Source organism: Macrotis lagotis, chromosome 1 (assembly GCF_037893015.1).
Source record: "Macrotis lagotis isolate mMagLag1 chromosome 1, bilby.v1.9.chrom.fasta, whole genome shotgun sequence".
NCBI classification, from domain to species: Eukaryota; Metazoa; Chordata; class Mammalia; order Peramelemorphia; family Peramelidae; genus Macrotis; species Macrotis lagotis.
This window is the reverse complement of record NC_133658.1, coordinates 502,715,627-502,733,606: the sequence shown is the minus strand read 5'-3', so window position 1 is coordinate 502,733,606 and position 17,980 is coordinate 502,715,627. Positions and strand designations below refer to the sequence as shown.

At 37.8% G+C, this 17,980-nt stretch overlaps 1 pseudogene; it reads right to left on the bottom strand.

The window, feature by feature from the left end:
• Positions 1 to 12,942: 12,942 nt before the first annotated feature.
• LOC141520680 (guanidinoacetate N-methyltransferase pseudogene) lies at positions 12,943 to 13,693 on the bottom strand (annotated as a pseudogene).
• Positions 13,694 to 17,980: the final 4,287 nt, after the last annotated feature.

The window sequence follows — 17,980 nt, the reverse complement described above, 5'->3', positions numbered from 1 at the left end:
GGGCGCTGGGGCTGTGCCAGCCCAGGGCTTCCCCCTGCCAATCTGGCCACCCCTCCCCCGCTTTCTGTCCTCCCTTTCCCTTTCCACCTTCCCTTTCTCCCCACCCCCATCCTCCTCCCCTCCATCTTTCCTCCTCCCTCCCACCCTTCTTTCCTTCCCTCCTTCCATCCATCCATCGTGAGACTTAACATGAAGCCCCAAAATCTGCCATTCTGCTTGGTACAAATGTTTCATTTAAGCAATTACTATCTCTGATCGTGCTCCCCCCCCCCCCAAGCATCTCCGGCAGAGTAGTGACGTTTCACAAACAGCTCTGAATTTCTTTTATTCAACAATTTTTGTTAATATTTTAATATCATACATTTTAATTATCATATTTTGTATTATTTTGTTATGTGCTCACTATATGTTTGACATTAGTGTATTTTGCTTATTCTAATTTTACTTATTTCAGTTTAAATTGACTATAAAGATAGAAAGGAAACAGCTCCTGCCCCCCCAAAAAATTTCCATTTTACTGAGAGTTGGGGAGGTTCAGTCAATCATTCAAGAAACATTAAGAGAATCTCTGGGCCGATGGTGTTTTGTTTAGTGGGGGAGGAGGGTACAAAAGGAGACAAGAGATAGTACTTGCCCTCAGGATTTATAATCTAATAGAGGAGACTATACTCAAATAGAAAATGAGGAAAAGCACTGGAATTAAGTGGGGTTAGGCAAAGTTTTTTGTAGAAGGTGGGATTTTAGTTGGAATTTAAAGGAAACCATTTTAGGCATATGGGACAGAAAATAGTCAGCCAGTGTTACTGGAGGGGAGAGTTGGGGAGTAAGGTATAAGTGATGATGGGGAAATTGGGTAGTGCCATCAAGAAAGATCAGGATTGGGGGCGACTAGGTGGTACAGTGGATGCAGCACCAGCCCGGTAGCCAGGAGTACCTGAGTTCAAATGCAACCTCAGACACTTAATTACCTACCTGTGTGGCCTTAGGCAAGCCACTTAATCCCCCATTGCCTTGCAAAAACTAAAAAAAGAAAGAGAGAGAGAGAGAGAGAGAGAGAGAGAACAGGATTCTTGGAAATGAAAAAGTCACAGCTAGCCCTAAAGTTATTAAAGAAAAAAAAAGCTCAGGTCTCTATTCACAGACCTATAAAGTTCATCATAGGCCCACAAAGCACAAACAGTTCATAGAAACAACATAGACCCAGGAAAGAATTTGGTTATAAGCCCAGAAACAACATAGGAAAGAAGGGAGAAGGAAATGGTAAGGAGCTGGGGAGAAAGAAGAAAAGCTTAGATTAACATAAATGTGACCACATAGAGCTGGGCCATATTGCTCCAGGTCAGAGCACAAGGTTCTAGCTTAGAGAAACTGGCCATCCTGTGGGGAAATGCAAGGAAGAAGAGAGAAAAGAGGCCTCCACTCCAGAGAACCTTGCTTAAATCATTTTCATGGTGGGTGGGACAAAGTAGGTGGATGAAGAGTGAAGGTATTCTCCAATACCTATGCCATAAGGGGAACCCCGCCAAGGAGTGGCTGTGACTATTCCTTATGCATGGGCTGCATTCTATTTATTAATCTTTTCTGTCTGAAGGTCGTGACCTTCAAGTCCACTGTAGCATTTCCATATACCCTGCTTCATAAGAAGACTGAAAAGGGAGGAGAGGGCTAGATTATGAAGATTTGAATGTGAAACAGAGAATTAAGTATTTGCTCCGGAAGGCAGTAGGAAGCTATTGGAATTTATTGAGTAGGATGATGACATAATTAGACTTGCATTTTAGGGAAAATCACTTTAAAGTGTAAATTGATTTGAGTGGAGAGAGACTTGAGGCTGGCAGATTCACTTGTAGGTTATTTTAGTAATCAAAGCATGAGGTGATGAAGGCCTGCTCTAGAGTCGTAGTAGTGTCAGAGGAGAGAAGGGGCATATACAAGAGATGTTGCAAAGAGAAAATTGATAGGTCTTGGCAACATTTTGGATATGGGGAGAGAGGTGAGAGATAGGAATTAGAAAGAATCCTAAATGGGAGCTTGAGAACCTGGTAGGATGATGTCACCCCTATAACAGTGAATAAGGAAGGAAGAAGAGTGGGAGGGTTGAAGGGGAAATTTTGTTTTGGATATATTGAGTTTAAGATATCTACTGGACATTAAAGATATCCAAGAGATGATAATTAAATCAATGGAAGCTGAAGAGATCACCAAGTGAATATAGAAGAAGAGGGCCCAAAATGAAATTTTGAGGGACCACTATGTTTTGAAGGTGTGATACAGAGAAGGATCTAGCAAAGGAAACAAAGGAGCAGTCAGATATGAGGAAAACCAGGAGAAAGTGGTTGCAACATGTATCAAATAAAATACATGCAATATGTATCAAATAAATACATATAATAATACCAAGTCATCTCAAGGGAGAGAAAGCTAATAACTGGGAGGACTACGACAAGCATCATATAGGGGAGAGGTATCTGTGTTGTGCTATGAAAAAAGCTATTCTAAGAGGGGGAGGTGAGAGGATATTGAATTACAAACTTGGATGAACTCATAAAAGCAGGCCAGAGATGAAATGTCTGGGGAACAGACCTAACAGGGTTAATTTGATGGGTGGAGAGTAGGTGAGGAAGCTCATAATATGAAATAAGACTGGATAAGTAAAGGAGATCCAAATTGTGTAAGGTTTTAAATACCATACTAGGGGCTTTTTAAAAAATAGTTTCTAGAGACAAAAAAGGAGCCATTAAAGATTTTTGAGTGGCAGGAAGGCACAGAACTGTGATCCTCAATTGTATAGATGATGATTTACAGAGGGAATTCTTTTAAAACTACAGAAAAAACCTGAAAAGACTTGTACAAACTGATGCAAAGTGAAATAAGCAGAACCAGAAAAACATTGTAAACAGTATCAATAACACTGTGTGATGATCAGCTATGAATGACTTAGTACTTAGCAGTGAAAAGATCCAAGTACAAAGGACTCATGAAAGAAAATCCAGATAAAAAATTGATGCACTTGGGGCAGCTGGGTGGTGAAGTGGATAAAGCACCGGCCCTAGAGTCAGGAGTACCTGGGTTCAAATCCAGTCTCAGACACTTAATAATTACCTAGCTGTGTGGCCTTGAGCAAGCCACTTAACCCCATTGCCTTACAAAAAAAAAAAACTAAAAAAAAATTGATGCACTTGCAATGCAGATCAAAGCATACTTTTTTCACTTTATTTCTTTTTTGTGTTTTTCCCCTTTTTGATCTCTTTCTTTTCACAACTGTGACTTATATGGAAATGTCTTTTACATGAAAGCACTTATATAACTTAAATCGAATTGTTTACCATTTTTAGAAGAAGGGAAAGGAGGATGAAAATTTTGGAACTCAAAAATCTTGTAAAAATGAATGTTAAAAACTTTCTTGACATGTAATTGGGAAAAACAAAATGCTAACAATAAAGCTTTAAAAACCTTCAAGATATATTATTATTGATACATTGTTTTTAATATCATCTACATTGTATCCCTCCTCCCTTTCCCTCTCTGAAAGTCACATATATGTGTGTATGCATTTGTATAAATATATATGTGTATTTAAATGTATGTATATATATATATTTTTTTTTTTCTACCTTTCTGCCCCCCTCCTACCCCCATTACATTTCTTGAAGTCTAAGTACTCAGGAGGCCAGCACCTTTTTAGTTCAGGTCATGAAACATTGGACAAGGGTAAAGGTTTACTTTGTTCTAACACAACAAAGTTATACAACAAGTTACAATAACACTTAGCTTCTCTGGACATAGCCCCTCTAACACCCATATCTCTAGGCTGAAACAAATCTGGTTAGAACATTATCAGGATGTGGTAACACCATATGGTTCCAGTTAACAAGTTTGAGGAATTTTTTTTTAATGTCTCTTGACCTGAAAGTTGAGTTGGAGAAACTAGATCAATCAAGTTGCATTGAAGGAGTAAGGTGGCGTTTAAGAAAGTTGTGTGGGAGAAGGAAACTGTTAGGGAAACTGAGGTGAGGAAAACACTGATCCGATTACATACTACCCCTTGTGGACAAGTCTTAATGCTTATATGGTTCTTAATGGATAGTTCTCCTGTCATGGGTTGTAAGGGAGGGGAAAGGGGGAAAGGGAACCAAAATAATCCATAAGAATAAAACCCAATAATCGTAGATCTTCTCCTCCCCCACATTCTAAAGGATCGGGATTTTTTTTTTTGCAAGTCAATGGGGTTAAGTGACTTGCCAAAGGTCACACAGCTAGGCAATCATTAAGTGTTTGCGGTCAAATTTGAACTCAGGTCCTCCTGACTCTAGGATCAGGGCACTATCCACTGCGCCACCTAGCTGCCCTGATCATTTTTAAAATATTAATGAATAGTCTTATTAGCATGAATAGGACTAAGGGGAAAAAAGGGAGAAAAAGATAATTGAAAATGAAGAGGAGAACAAAAGAAAGAAATTCTAGACCTTTTCCCTCTCTTTCAGAATTAAGTCTCAAAAGTCACACAATCTTTGAAGCTTACAGTGAGTCTCCTAATACACAACAGTGTTGATAAATCAAAGAAGCACCACAAAAATTAAAGCCAAGGAATAGATGATACCATCTTTACTTGTTGAATTCTTCCTTTATGAGAAGGTGATGATGAGCAGACTAGCTCTAGTAACATCAGGGTTTCCTACACAAACCCTTCTGGCAATAATCAACATGCATCAGAATCATCTGTAGTAGTGACTAAAAGATCTTAGCCTCTCAGTCTAGAGATCTAAGTTGAAACCAAGACTTCTCTGCACCTCTATCCACTCAATATTATTCCCTGGCCTACCACAAAACCTCTCCCTGAAAACTACATTAGGGGAATTCAGTAATGTACAGGGGCATTAAAGTCTGGGAGGCACACACAGTATAAAAGATAGGATTTGTACTGAATGAATCTAATAGAGCACATGCATGCCCATTCAGTGAGGCAGATATACTGATCACCTTACTTGGTGGTTTTTGGTGGTTAAAATCTTAACTATCTTTTATACAAATGTGAAATGCATCATCTAGACTATGGAAAGTGGGTATATATATATATATATATTAAGGTTTATAAACATTACCCTGGTGACATACAGAATAATAGCAAATGGGCATGTGGTTCTTTGTGTCTGCTCAACCCAGTTTGTGAGGGATTGTGCAGTCTGAGGTCAGGCACAGCTTGCTGCTGCCTCACTTTCTGTCTTTTCTCAAATTTGAGACTAAAATACACAAATTCAACTGTTTTTGTCTATGAAAATGACTGGAATCATACAGATATTCCATAATAACACATATCAGTGAACAAGTATTAATACTACTTTTATAATTTTTTTTACAACTTCTCATGATGTCAGGGGAGGTTCTGACTCCTTTGTCTCCCCTGACTACAATCTCTGGGGGAATGATACAAAATCTTTTCTCTAGCACAGCAAGTATGCTGTGACACTTAGTTTACTTGTCTCCATCCTATAATGCCTCTGATCAGTAAGTTATCAAGATATGAGGATGGGGGGCCGCAGTGGCTAGGTGGCATAGTGGATAGAGTACCACCCCTGGAGTCAGTACTACCTGAGTTCAAATCCAACCTCAAGACACTTAATAATTACCTAGCTGTGTGACCTTGGGCAAGATACTTAACCCCATTGCCTTGCAAAAACTTTAAAAAAAAGATATGAGGATGGGCCTGGACTCAGGCATCTACCAAGTCTGAGAAATCCAGATTAGACTGGGATTTTTTTTATGCCTTTCCATCAGGAAGCCATATCAGGAAAGTTAGAGGCAGTCAAGTTGTGTGGAGGGGAGAAGCTGCCCCAAAGAATCCTGGACAAGGAAAATGATGATCCAAGTACAAAAGTCTTTCTTATTTTTTAGGTTTTGCAAGGCAAATGGGGGTTAAGTGGCTTGCCCAAGGCCACACAGCTAGGTAATCATTATTAAGCATCTGAGGCTAGATTTGAACCCAGGTACTCCTGATTCCAAGGCCTGTGCTCTATCCGCTGCACCACCTAGCCAACCCCAAGTACAACAGTCTTTTAGAAACCTTTTACTTAACAGCTCTTTGCTATTTCAAAAAAGGATTATAACTATTTTAGTATAGTGGATCTTTTTTTAAATATGTGTGTGTGTGACTTAACTTGGGGGATATACCTAGTAGTGAGATCACTGAGGCAAAAAATATAGACATTTTAGTCAATTTCTTTGCTTTGATTGAACTAAATCACAGTTCCACCAATAGATTTTTATTGTTCTTGCTTATCCATATTTACCATACTCTAAATGTAAAATCTTTTTTATCTAACTACAGCTGTATTTATATTTTCTCATAGAATTATGGTGAGAGACCTAAGCAGCTTGGTTTGAATTGTTGGAGGTAATTGTTTTTATTTCTAAAACCAGGCACTTGCCAAAAAAATTTTTATATATATATATATATGTATACATATATATAATAGGTTATTCACAATGTCTATAATCTCTGACTATAGATTCCATATGTCCTTTCCCCATTACTTCCCTGTGAGTCAATCTATATGACAATATTTTTAGTGAGGAAAAAAGTAGCATGGCTGATAAATACATTGAAAAAGTCTGAAAACATGTATAATGTATTATTCCTGTGACCCTTCCACCTCTACACAAGGGTAATGGGAATGTCTTCTCATATGTCTTCATTTGAGTTTCACTTGATCTTTATGATTTTGTTTCATTTACTTTTGATTTTTTTGGATTTCCTTTTATTTGTATTGTTGAAATTACTGTGTATATTGTTTTCTTGGCTCTGCTTACTTTTCTCTCCATCAGTTCATATAGATTTTTCCATGTTTCTCTTTAGTCATCACACATAATTTCTTATAGCATAGTATTCCATTACATTCATGCACCACAGTTTTTTCAACTGATGTTCGTTCAATTTATGGGCACCTACTTTGTTTCCAATTTTACCTATATTTTTATATGAAGTCTTTCCTCTTATTAAATGATTTCCTTAGGGTAAAGAAAAGAGTCTCTTGTTCACAAGGTATGGACATTTTAGTCCCCTTCATTTGCATAATTCCAAATTGCTTTTCAAAATAGTTATCCCAATCTATAGCTCCATTAACTTTATATCACTGTACTTTCCTTTCCACAACCCCTCCAACATAGACTAGTGCCATTCTTTTGGTATTTATTTTATTTTTTTGCCAATTTGCAAGGTGTGAAGTAAAACAAAAGTTTGATTTGTATTTCTCTTCCATAGTGATTTGGAGCATTTTTTTTATGTGATTGAGAGCATTTTGCATTTCTTTGAGAACTGTTTATTTCCTTTGACTGCCTCTTTTGGGGTGTCATGCAAACACATACACATATGTATGCGCACACACTTTTAAAAAGTAAAATCAGAGATATTTGATAGAAAGCTTCCCACCACTCTCCCATTCAACCACTTCCCTTCTTAGGTGCATTAACTTTTGTCTTTTCAGAAGCTTTTCAGTTTCAAATAAAGGTAGCTATTTGATCTTTTGTAATTGCTTTTATCTCTTGTTTGATTAAGAATACTTCTCTTACAGATAGCTGTGAAAAGTACAAGAAAGGGTGGATCTTTCCCAGGGAGGGGTAGATAAATCTTTTCTGGGAGAGGCAGCTTGGTCTGACCAACATAAAGTTTCTGAGTTCCTGTTTTAATTGAGCAATACAATTCTGATTGTTCATGGAAAGAGTTTAGACTTTGCTTTGGAGGTTATAAATTTGATTTACTGCCTTTTCCTTTTTATTCCTCAATTTGTTTGATGTTTCTTTAACAGAAACTAAATTACTTTCAGCTTCTCATTTGGTAGTTTTGAGTAACTACTTGTTAAAAGAATCCCATTCAGGATATTTCATTTCCTTTCTGGTTTCATCAAGACATTTCTTTTTTCTTTTTTTTTTTTTTTTTTTTTTTTTTTTTTTGGTTTTTGGCAAGGCAATAGTGCTGCTGCTGATTTGTTTCTTGGGTTCTATTCTGCCCCACAATGAATCGCGACTCAGACTCGGGAATGCAGGTTTTGGAAAGAAAATAGGGATTTATTAAAGGAAGTTACAGCATATTAAGAAAGTAATAGAAATGTTAAAAGGAGCTTAAAGAGAAGAACACGTGGATTGAAAATTGAATTGGCCAGGCCAGTGGACCAGGGTTCAATAGGAGACAAGAGACCAAACCCTTCCCTATATCTCCTTAAATTCTCTCCCAGAGTCAATGGGTGGGGGTGGTGACCTGAGAATGAGCCAAGTCCCTCATTGGAGATTTTGCCTCTTAGGGAGGGGTCTCTTTTGGGTGGTCTTCCAGGGCTTGTGCTCCTTAGCTCCCTCCACAGAAAGCAAAGCAATCCAAATCAGGTTAAAGGCCAGGCCTTCAGGTGTGGAAGGAAGAAGGAAAATTCCCTTTACAATGTAAAAAAAAAAAAGATTTACAAACTTTGTCTCCAATTGATCTCAGCACTCCCCTGGCCAGGTATCTTTACATCAGTGGGGTTAAGTAACTTGTCAAAGGTCACACAGCTAAGTAATTTTTAAGTGTCTGAGGTTAAGATTTGAACTCTGGTCCTCCTGATTCCAGTACCACTACTCTACTGTGCCACCTGGTTGCCCCCATCAAGACGTTTCTTAAGGGATTTTTATTTAATCCTAGTCAACAGTGCCCCAGGTTGATTTACAATGATGGGGACATCTTTGATTAATTTCTGCCAGTTAAATCCTGCAGATTTCTGAGAAATGTAGTGACAAACTGAATTTTTATAGTCAATCTAATTGCTTTATAATTCAGTATGAAATAGATAAAATGTTGACTTTTATTTTAAAATTTTATTTAAGGAAATGGGGTTAAGTGACTTTCCCAAGGTCACACAGCTAGGCAATTATTAAATTTCAGAGACTGGATTTGAACTCAAGGTACTCTTGACTCCAGGGCCAGTGCTCTATCTACTTCACCACCTAGCTTCCCCCAATGCTGACTGTTTTTTAAATTTAGTAATTATTTCTCTAGATCCTGTCATTGTTCTTGAGGAATGCTAAGAAGGAAGTTAATGCAGACATTGAACTTAAATTTAGTAAAAAAAAAAACCAAACAGGAGCATAGTGTGGTAGACATAAACCATGTACTGTTTTCACTCTTTTTTTTTGCAAGGCAGTGGGGATAAATGACTTACCCAAGATCACACAGCTAGGTAATTCTCAATAGTCTGAGATGCGACTCCAGGATTGGTGCTCTATTCACTGCGCCACCTAGCTGCCCCCTAAAGTATGTACTCTTAAATCTCTGACTCACTGACTGAGGTCCATTTGCTCTTATAAGGGTAATAATTTTTTGTCTTTCTGGTTGAGATCTTTGAGTTGGGAGATTTTTTAATTCTAGCACACATCCAGAAAACACCTGAAGTTTAAGTGTTGGGTGGAATTTGCATGCAAGGGCCCTAGATTTGAATCCTGTAGTATTTGAAATTGGACAAACTTATTAACCTTTTTGGACCTCAATTTCTTTATCTGTATAGTAAAATGGCTTCAGAAATCCCAGTTTTTGATTCTTTTTCAATTCTTTGGACTTGGTTTCTTATATATACAGAATAAGAAAGTTAAAATGGGATACTGTAAAGCAAAATCAGGATGAAAGTTTAAATCTTGGCTCTGCTACTTACTGCCTATTTAATTTTGGATAAATTATTTAACTCTTTTGATTCTCAATTTCTCTTCTATAAAATTAAGAAATTGAACTTGGTGACTTTTAAGAACCTTTTCATCTCTAAATCTTTTATCCTAGATGAATTCTGGGATGACTTTTAGCTTTATTTTGTATTCAGGTTTTTCCTTTTCTTTGAAAAGGGGAGGGAATCAGAATTTTATCCTGAGAAAGTGCCAGAATTTTTTCTGAGAAAGAAGGATTCAGAAAAAAAAAGAATCCAACATTAAACACTCCTGAAAATGAAGACAACTTTGTCATTGTGTATTTGGTTAACTATGAGGGTCCCATTGCATCCTTTTTGGAACAGAACCTAAAGTTGAGGGGGAAAAAATGGTGAGGGTAAATCTAATATCCAAAAGGCCACCATTTGCAACTGGCTCAGTTGTTTTTTCCTCATTGCAATCTCTGCCTCCATTGGCTTGCTCTTTTCCTCTTCCCTTCCTAAAAGAACTGTTCTCCATTTTCCTCATCATCTTTATTTCCATCTTTTCCCCAACTCTCTTCATCCTCTATCCCATCTGTCTCTTCTCCATCAATAACTTTTTTCATTTTCATTAACAGTGACATCATTGAACTTTTCTCCATCCTCTTCTTTATTTGTATCTTTATCATTCTCCCCATAGTCATTCTTTGGATACTTTATGATCAGTTTCCTTCTGAGAGTTAGAGGCTTTGTTGCTTTCATTGACATCTTAGACAGTGGGGAAGATGACCTGAAGCTCATTAGCTCATTTTAAAAGAACCTAAGTTCTAGGGTTTCAGCAACTTCTTGAGGGTCTCTGGAACATTGAGGTTCTTGATTTTATTCATGCTGAGATACAGAGGGATTGTGTTAGGAATCTGTCCAGAACCTCCAGATCCCTATATGTGGTTAGCATTCAACTCCAGTTCTTGTAACTGGCTAATAATGGTGTCTAAAACCAGTAAATTGATTTGGATCAAGGCTGTCAAAAATCTGAGGACAAAGCTCCTGAGCTGCAATTATTCAGGACAATATCCTTCACCTATCTCTCTTCCCTCTCCATCCTACTAATCTTTCTGTTCTGTAGTTGCAATGTAAACCATATCTTTATGTGCATGATTATTATAGACCAAGGGAAGACCATCCTTTGAAACCCAAAAGTCAAAGTTCCCCAACCCAGAGAGTGTTCTAGCAAGGACCCAGAGGCACATGAAGTACTGAAAGATTGGGGATGGTTAGGTAAATTCAGCATCAAGGGTCCCAGATCCTCTACTTCTTTTTTTTTTTTTTTTGGCAAGGCAAACGGGGTTGAGTGGCTTGCCCAAGGCCACACAGCTAGGTAATTATTAAGTGTCTGAGACCGGATTTGAACCCAGGTACTCCTGACTCCAGGGCTGGTGCTTTATCCACTACGCCACCTAGCTGCCCCTTGAGCCTCTACTGCTTAATCAAACATTTGAGACTTTTAAAAACAGTGTTGGAAAGCAGACTTTGTAGAAATAGGTTCCCATAGAATGTCTCAATGATAACATTTTATGAAGGCCCTAGTGAAAAATATATATAAAAAAAGAAATATTTCATGTCAAATGTCTCTAAATTGGAAAATCTACTATGAAATGAATTTCATATTAAAATCCTAGCACTTATTTCAACACCTTATTCAATTAAGAAAACTGCTGCCAACAGAAATAAATGAACTGCCTAAGGTTATTTGTTTCATCAGCTGCAAAAATCAAGATCCAGATTTTCTGACCATTCCTTTAGCACTTTTCTATATCTCTATATAGCCTCCCTTTCTCCTGGTATAACTTACCTCTCCAGGTTTTGCTTCCCGAATATGAAACCCTAATTTTTTTTTTGAGGTCAGAATTGCCTTATTATTTTAGCAGCAGGTTTTCTGCTACAACTGAGAAAATACAAGGCCTTCCCTTCCCCCACAGGACCTCTGCCACCCCAGTAGAGCACCTGGTCTGAAGAGCACCAAAATCTGAATAAAAGATGGGGGGGGGGGGGCTCACAGTGTATTAGTAAAAATTAAGGCTTTCAAATGGATTTCTATAGGGAAACAGACTGAAAGAGAACAAATGGGATGGTGGAACTTGCTGGAGCCTAGAGTCCCTCAGCCTCTGGGACTCAAGACCCAAGTTCAGATCCCAACTCTAACTTTAGTGTCTAAGAACAAATCACTTCCCAGTTTTTTCACTTATAAAGGGAAAGGGACTGAACTTCTGACTTTGGCAATGAAAGGGGACACTCCAATGAAGAAATTTTCTCTACTGATGCAGATCTGCAGCTTGATCTGAAGAAGATTCTTAGAGGAACTAGGTTCTGTGACTTGCCCAGAGTCACACTGGTATGCACCGGAAGTGAGACAAGAACCTGGGTCTTCTCTAGTAGATCCAATGCTTCTCTACCATCTATAACATGGGGCTATTCTTTGCTCCACCCATCTCAAAGGAAAAGGGTTAACCACCAAACAAGAAAGTATTAAGGATTAAGTATTAGGCACTGTGCTATACCCTGAGGCTACAAAGAAAGATAAAAACATTTTCCCTGATCCCAAGGGGTGCTATGGAGACCCCAGAAGCCACCCAATCTAATTCAGCTATCATCTGAACAAGAATCCCATTCCCAACAAGTAGATGTTGATTCTTTAAAGCCCTCCAATGAGGGGAAACCTCATAATAGGAGCATTTGACCCCTAGACTCACTATTGGATTAGCAATACTCTGTCTAAAATGGGGTATAAACCCTTCAAAGCTAGGGGGCCAAGCTCTAGACTTCTCTGGACTTCTCCAGCACCATTTTGAGCATTTGATAAGCCCTACATAAAAGGGAAAGCCTATTTCCTTAAAACAATTCCTTGGAGAGACTTTTGGTGAAGAACATTCCATATAGGTAGCCTAAATATTAACTTTCCTGTCAAGCAGATACATGTACCTTTTCTACAAATGAAACAAATCAAGGCCCTGAGTGGCTTTCAAGGACTAAGATGGTAGACAAATCAAAAGACAGAAAAATCCTAAACCTTAACGTCTAGCATTGGGCTCAGCCCAGAGCTTAATATGCTTTTGTTGGATTAAAACAGAAGCCTCTTTACTACCCTTGGGGCCTCAAGTCAGGAGACATGCCTAGAGAGTCCCTCAATCCCCTACTTACTCTCTGCCTCTCTTCTTGTGTCAAGTTCCCCTGTCAAGTTCCCCTGTTAATATGTTGTCTGGGATCTACTGAGCAAACCTAGCAGGCTAGAGTTTCTGGTGCCCCCAGTCCAGGGTCAGCCTAGTAGGAAGAGAAAACTGGCATCTTCAGTGTTTGATGACTGTTGGGGTGATCATCTTGGGGAAGGAGTAGTAGCAGCATTCCTCAGGGGGCACTAGGTCCATCACGGTAGTGCTGGTATTCTCTTTCTTGAAACTTGCCTCCACCAGGGCTGCAATCTGGGTCTCCTCAAACATCTTTTTGATATCCGTGTACTTAGTCTTCAGCAGTTCTACCCAGGATATGAGATTGCAATAAGTGAGGACATCCCCAGGCTTCAGCAGGAGGAAAGCATGAGCCTTGATGAAGTTGAATTGATGGGTATGCCAGTTCTCCTCAGAGAGGGGATAGGTGTCATATAGAATTCCATCAAAATGTCCATCAGGCAGATTGGGCACCACCTCTTCCCACAAGCCTTTCAAGGGGACAACCTTATGGGGCTGATGCTGGGCCCACTCCTGAAGCCGCTGGAAGATGCCATCATCGCACTCAATGGTCCAATGCTCCTGGATGTTGGCTTCTTGCACTTTGCTGGCCGAAATGGCCATTCCAAAGCTGACCTCAAGGACCCTTCCCCCTCAGGAGAAGGCGTAGGCTGCCAGCGAGTGCATGTAGGGGGTATCCCGGCGCTCCATCACCGGCTTGCCCAGGACCTGCAGGTGCGTGTCGGGCCTGTTGTAGCCGGTGGGCATCTCGGCCCAGGTGGGCTGGCAGTCCTCTTCTGCCTGGAAGATGGGTGCTAGGGCAGCCTGGCCGGCCATGGTCTGCTCTGGAAACCCTAATTTTTTTTTTGATAGAATTACCAAACTAGTAGATAAAAAAATTGCTTTTGATATAATTTGCCCAGATTTTAGCAAAGTTTTTGATATAGTAGTTTATTCTTGTGGAGGAGAAATATGATAGTACAATATAATAATAATACAATCAAATGGATTCAGAACTGGTTGGAAAGTATCTAAAAGTTCTCATAAGGATCTATGCTAGATTCTATACACTCTAACAACAATTTGATCAATGACCTGGATAAAGGCAGAGTTGGTATGGTCATCTAATATGTAGGTGACAGAAATCTGGAAAGGAGTACCTAATGCAGTGGATGATAGTATGTATGCAAAAGGATCTTAAAAGGCTAAAGCACTAGGCTGAATCTAAGTTGAAATTCAGTATTGAAAATGTAAACTCTTGCACTTGAATTAAAAAAAATCTACTCAAGTATAATATAGGGGAAGTAAGGGTAGATAGCATTTTGTTGGTTTTTTTTGAAGACATGAAAGATATAGCAGTTTTCATGGATTAAACCATATATGAGACTGAACTATAGTGTGGTAGCCATAAATCTAATGTGATTTGGGAGGGGTTTCATTAAGAGAAACATAACTTCCAAGAATAATGAAGTGATAGTAATAGGTTCCCTTGTACTCTATCTGCCCTCATCAGACCTGAAGAATTCTGTTAAATTTTAGGACCTACAGTTTAAGAAGGGCACTGATTTGGCAAAGAGGGAGGTTAGTGAAGAATCTTGACTATCTGACATATGAGGATATGTTGAAGAAATAAGGCATGTTTAATGTGGAGAAAAGGGGTCATTACAGTTGTCTTCAAGTATTTGAAGAGCTGTTGTATAAAGAAGGTCTAAACTTGTTCTGTTTGTTCCCAGATAATAGAACTAGGAGCAATAAGTGAAAAGAGTTTGATGTCAAGAAAACCTTCCTAATAAGTAGAGCTGTCTGACTATATAATGGTTAACCTGGAGAGTTGTTGGGTACTCTCTCTCCATATTTGGAACTAGTTATTTAGACTAGATGGTTTATTCTAAATCTTAAATTCTGTGATTCTATGACAATAAACTACTTCTTTTAGCCTTCACACTAAGTAAACTTTGCTGTCATATGCTTTTTATTTTGTCCTTTTAAATTTTTATCCAGCTTTAATTTTTCCATTAGCATAAATCTACTTTTCTCCTTTCTTCCATCCCTTCCCCCAATTGGGAAAGAAGGAAAAGCAAAACTTCCATTAAAACAAGTTCTGGTATTGGCCATGTTTAAAAAGAGTTCAGCCTGCATTCTGAGCCCATATGGCATATGGTCATACCATATGTTCTTCAAAAAATATTGATATCTTTTGTTTTTACATCAACTATATTTCCCAATATGTTCCTCTCCTCTTCCCTTCTCATAGATCCCTCCCTTATAATAAAGAATAAAAAAAGAAAAAGTCCATAATGCTCTTAGTAGTAACCATTTCTTTTTCTTTTTAGGTTTTTTTTTTTGCAAGGCAAATGGGGTTAAGTGGCTTGCCCAAGGCCACACGGCTAGGTAATTATTAAGTGTCTGAGACCTGATTTGAACCCACGTACTTCTGACTCCAGGGCCAGTGCTTTATCCATTGCTACACCTAGCCACCCCAGTAGTAACCATTTCTTAAAGAAATATTACACTTTCCTAATATTTACCTCCTTTTTTATTACCTGTCACTCAAAATTGATTGTAATAGAACCTTTGTGTTTAAAACAAAAAAGTTCTATGATTATTAACCCTTTGGTCCCAAGTCATAAGTATTGTTGTGCTTTACAGTAACCTAAACATAATAGAAATGTGTTGTCTGGACAAAATTGGAAATGCTAGAAGGAAATTAAGAATTAGAAAGCATATAAATAAGGCAAGGAGTTGTAGTCATAACAAATTGCTTTTTTAAGGACTTTGAAACTTTCTTCTTCAAGATGCAAAAAAAAAATGGAAAAAGGTAAGATTCCAGGAGATATAATAGTATAATACCTGTTATGTACACCTACAGTACAATGCAAAAAGATGAATAATTTTTTGCATATTGTAAAAATCCAGATTTGATCAATAGATCCAAAAACTTAACAAAATTATTAAATAGTTAATAAATGTACTTCATTATTCATCAGATTTAAATATATTATATTGTACAGAATTCTGTCTTCAAGAAGTTTATAGTTTATTAAGGGGAGTGTGACATATATATATATATATAAAATAATAATAATGCAAAGTAGAATCTGATACAGATAAGGGAAAGATCCAGATAAAATCTCCAGAAAAAATAAAAAAGGGGGAAAAAAAACCAGAGGAGAATCATGAAAAATTTCATGGAGGATGTAGCACCTGATCTGGATCTTGAAGATATCTACAGACAGCACCATCAAATGTGTCATCCAGGTTCAAGGATAAGTCTCTGAGTCACATCAGGGAACTGGGATTTTGCTCCAGACTTCTTGATATAGGAAGGCACATGATTTAGTGACCTCTAGTCTGAAGACAGTTCTCACTGGGGAGCAGTTGTAGAATGGGAGGGTTAGGGTCACCCATGCTACCTGCCCACAATTAAATAAAGATCATGCCTCTACTTTGTTTTGCATTTATGTTCCTGGTAAAACTGACCTTGTCTGGCTTCTCTAGGTTTACTTATCAAAGGATCACTATTACTGAGATCTGGGTAATTCGAGCCAGATATTTCCTTTTCCTATGGGTTTCAACATTATAGCCTTCCACCTAAGCAGAGATTTAAACAGAGACATGGGAATGGGAATAGGAATGGGAAAAGAGTATCAGAATAACTAATAGCCTCTGAATCTTCAAATCTTTCTGTTGGTAAGTTTAAGAATAGAGAGGAAGGAAAAAAGAAAGTTTGCCTGGTCACCAAGCAGGGGTGGGTTAAGAGGGTCCATGAAATAGGTACTTGGTTGCTATAGATAGTGTCTCATTTTCTGTTGAGTTTAGAGGGCCATGTGAATATCAGCAACTAAGTAGGCCATCTGAAGTAGGGTATGCCTTAGAATTGAATACATGACTAGCTCTCTTTTGCCATCTCTTTCTCAATTATATTATGTGAGGCATTACCACATTATCATGCATCAGCTTTGACAAGATAATTGCAACTCAATCATCTTTAGACCTTGGTATAAGTGCTTTGTCAAGGTGTCTTGGAGGAACTTTTGCGTTATCCTCAATAAATACTAAGAATGAAAGACAGGTAAGGAGTTAAGATAGGATGAAAGAATGTGAGAACTACATGTGAGAACTACTACCACCCATACATATTTATTTAACATCCTTGGTACATGCAACCAATGGCTTAACTAATAGCTAGTTGATAAGAATAATTAATTAAAATGAAAAGTTTTAGCTCCCCTTTCCACTTCAGGGTATTTCTTGTTTCTTGACCCTTGTGGAAAAATAGCTACCTATGGCTTTGAAAAGTCCAATTAAATATAAAGAGACAAGAGAATATAGGGTAAAATGAAGGAAGACCTAGAAGGCCTGTTCGGCAGGAATACAGAGTGTATGAAGTACAAATAATATGAATTAAGAGGAAAAATGTATATTAGATAGGATCTTGCCAGTCAACACTTTTTGTAAGACAGCTGTCATACATGATTAAAGATACCTTTTTTAAACTTAAAAATAAATTTATATTCAATGGACAGTTAATTTGGGTTCATTTTATAAGTTAAATAGATGTTCAGTCCCTATTGTATTAAAGTATTTGAATTTTTATACATGCATTTATTTTTCATATTCAGTGAGACAAAAAAGCATCTATTATATGTTTGCTGAATAACAGGAACAATGCTAAGATGTGGATATTCAAAGACAGGTTAAAAACTTTTTCTGTCCTCAAGGAACTCCCATTGATATTTGGAGGAGACATAAATAAATAAATAAATAAATAAATAAATAAATAGATTCAAACAGGACACATCTAGAAGAAATGGAAGATAACCCCAGAGGTGAAAGTTCTAGCAGCTGGGGGAGCTGGAGAGGCATTCTGAAAAAGGTAGAATTTGAGTTGAGATTTTAAGGAATTCAGAGAAACTAAAAGGAGTGTGACAAGGCTGTATATTGTCACTTTATTATTTTATGTTATATACAAAGTAGCTCATACAAAATAACATCTGCATAAATCAAGAGCTGGAATTAAGGTTTCCTAGAGAAATAACAACAATGCTAGATATACATATGATACTACTCTGATGGAAGAAAGTAAAGAGAACCCTCTTGATAAGGGTGAAAGAAAAAAGGTCC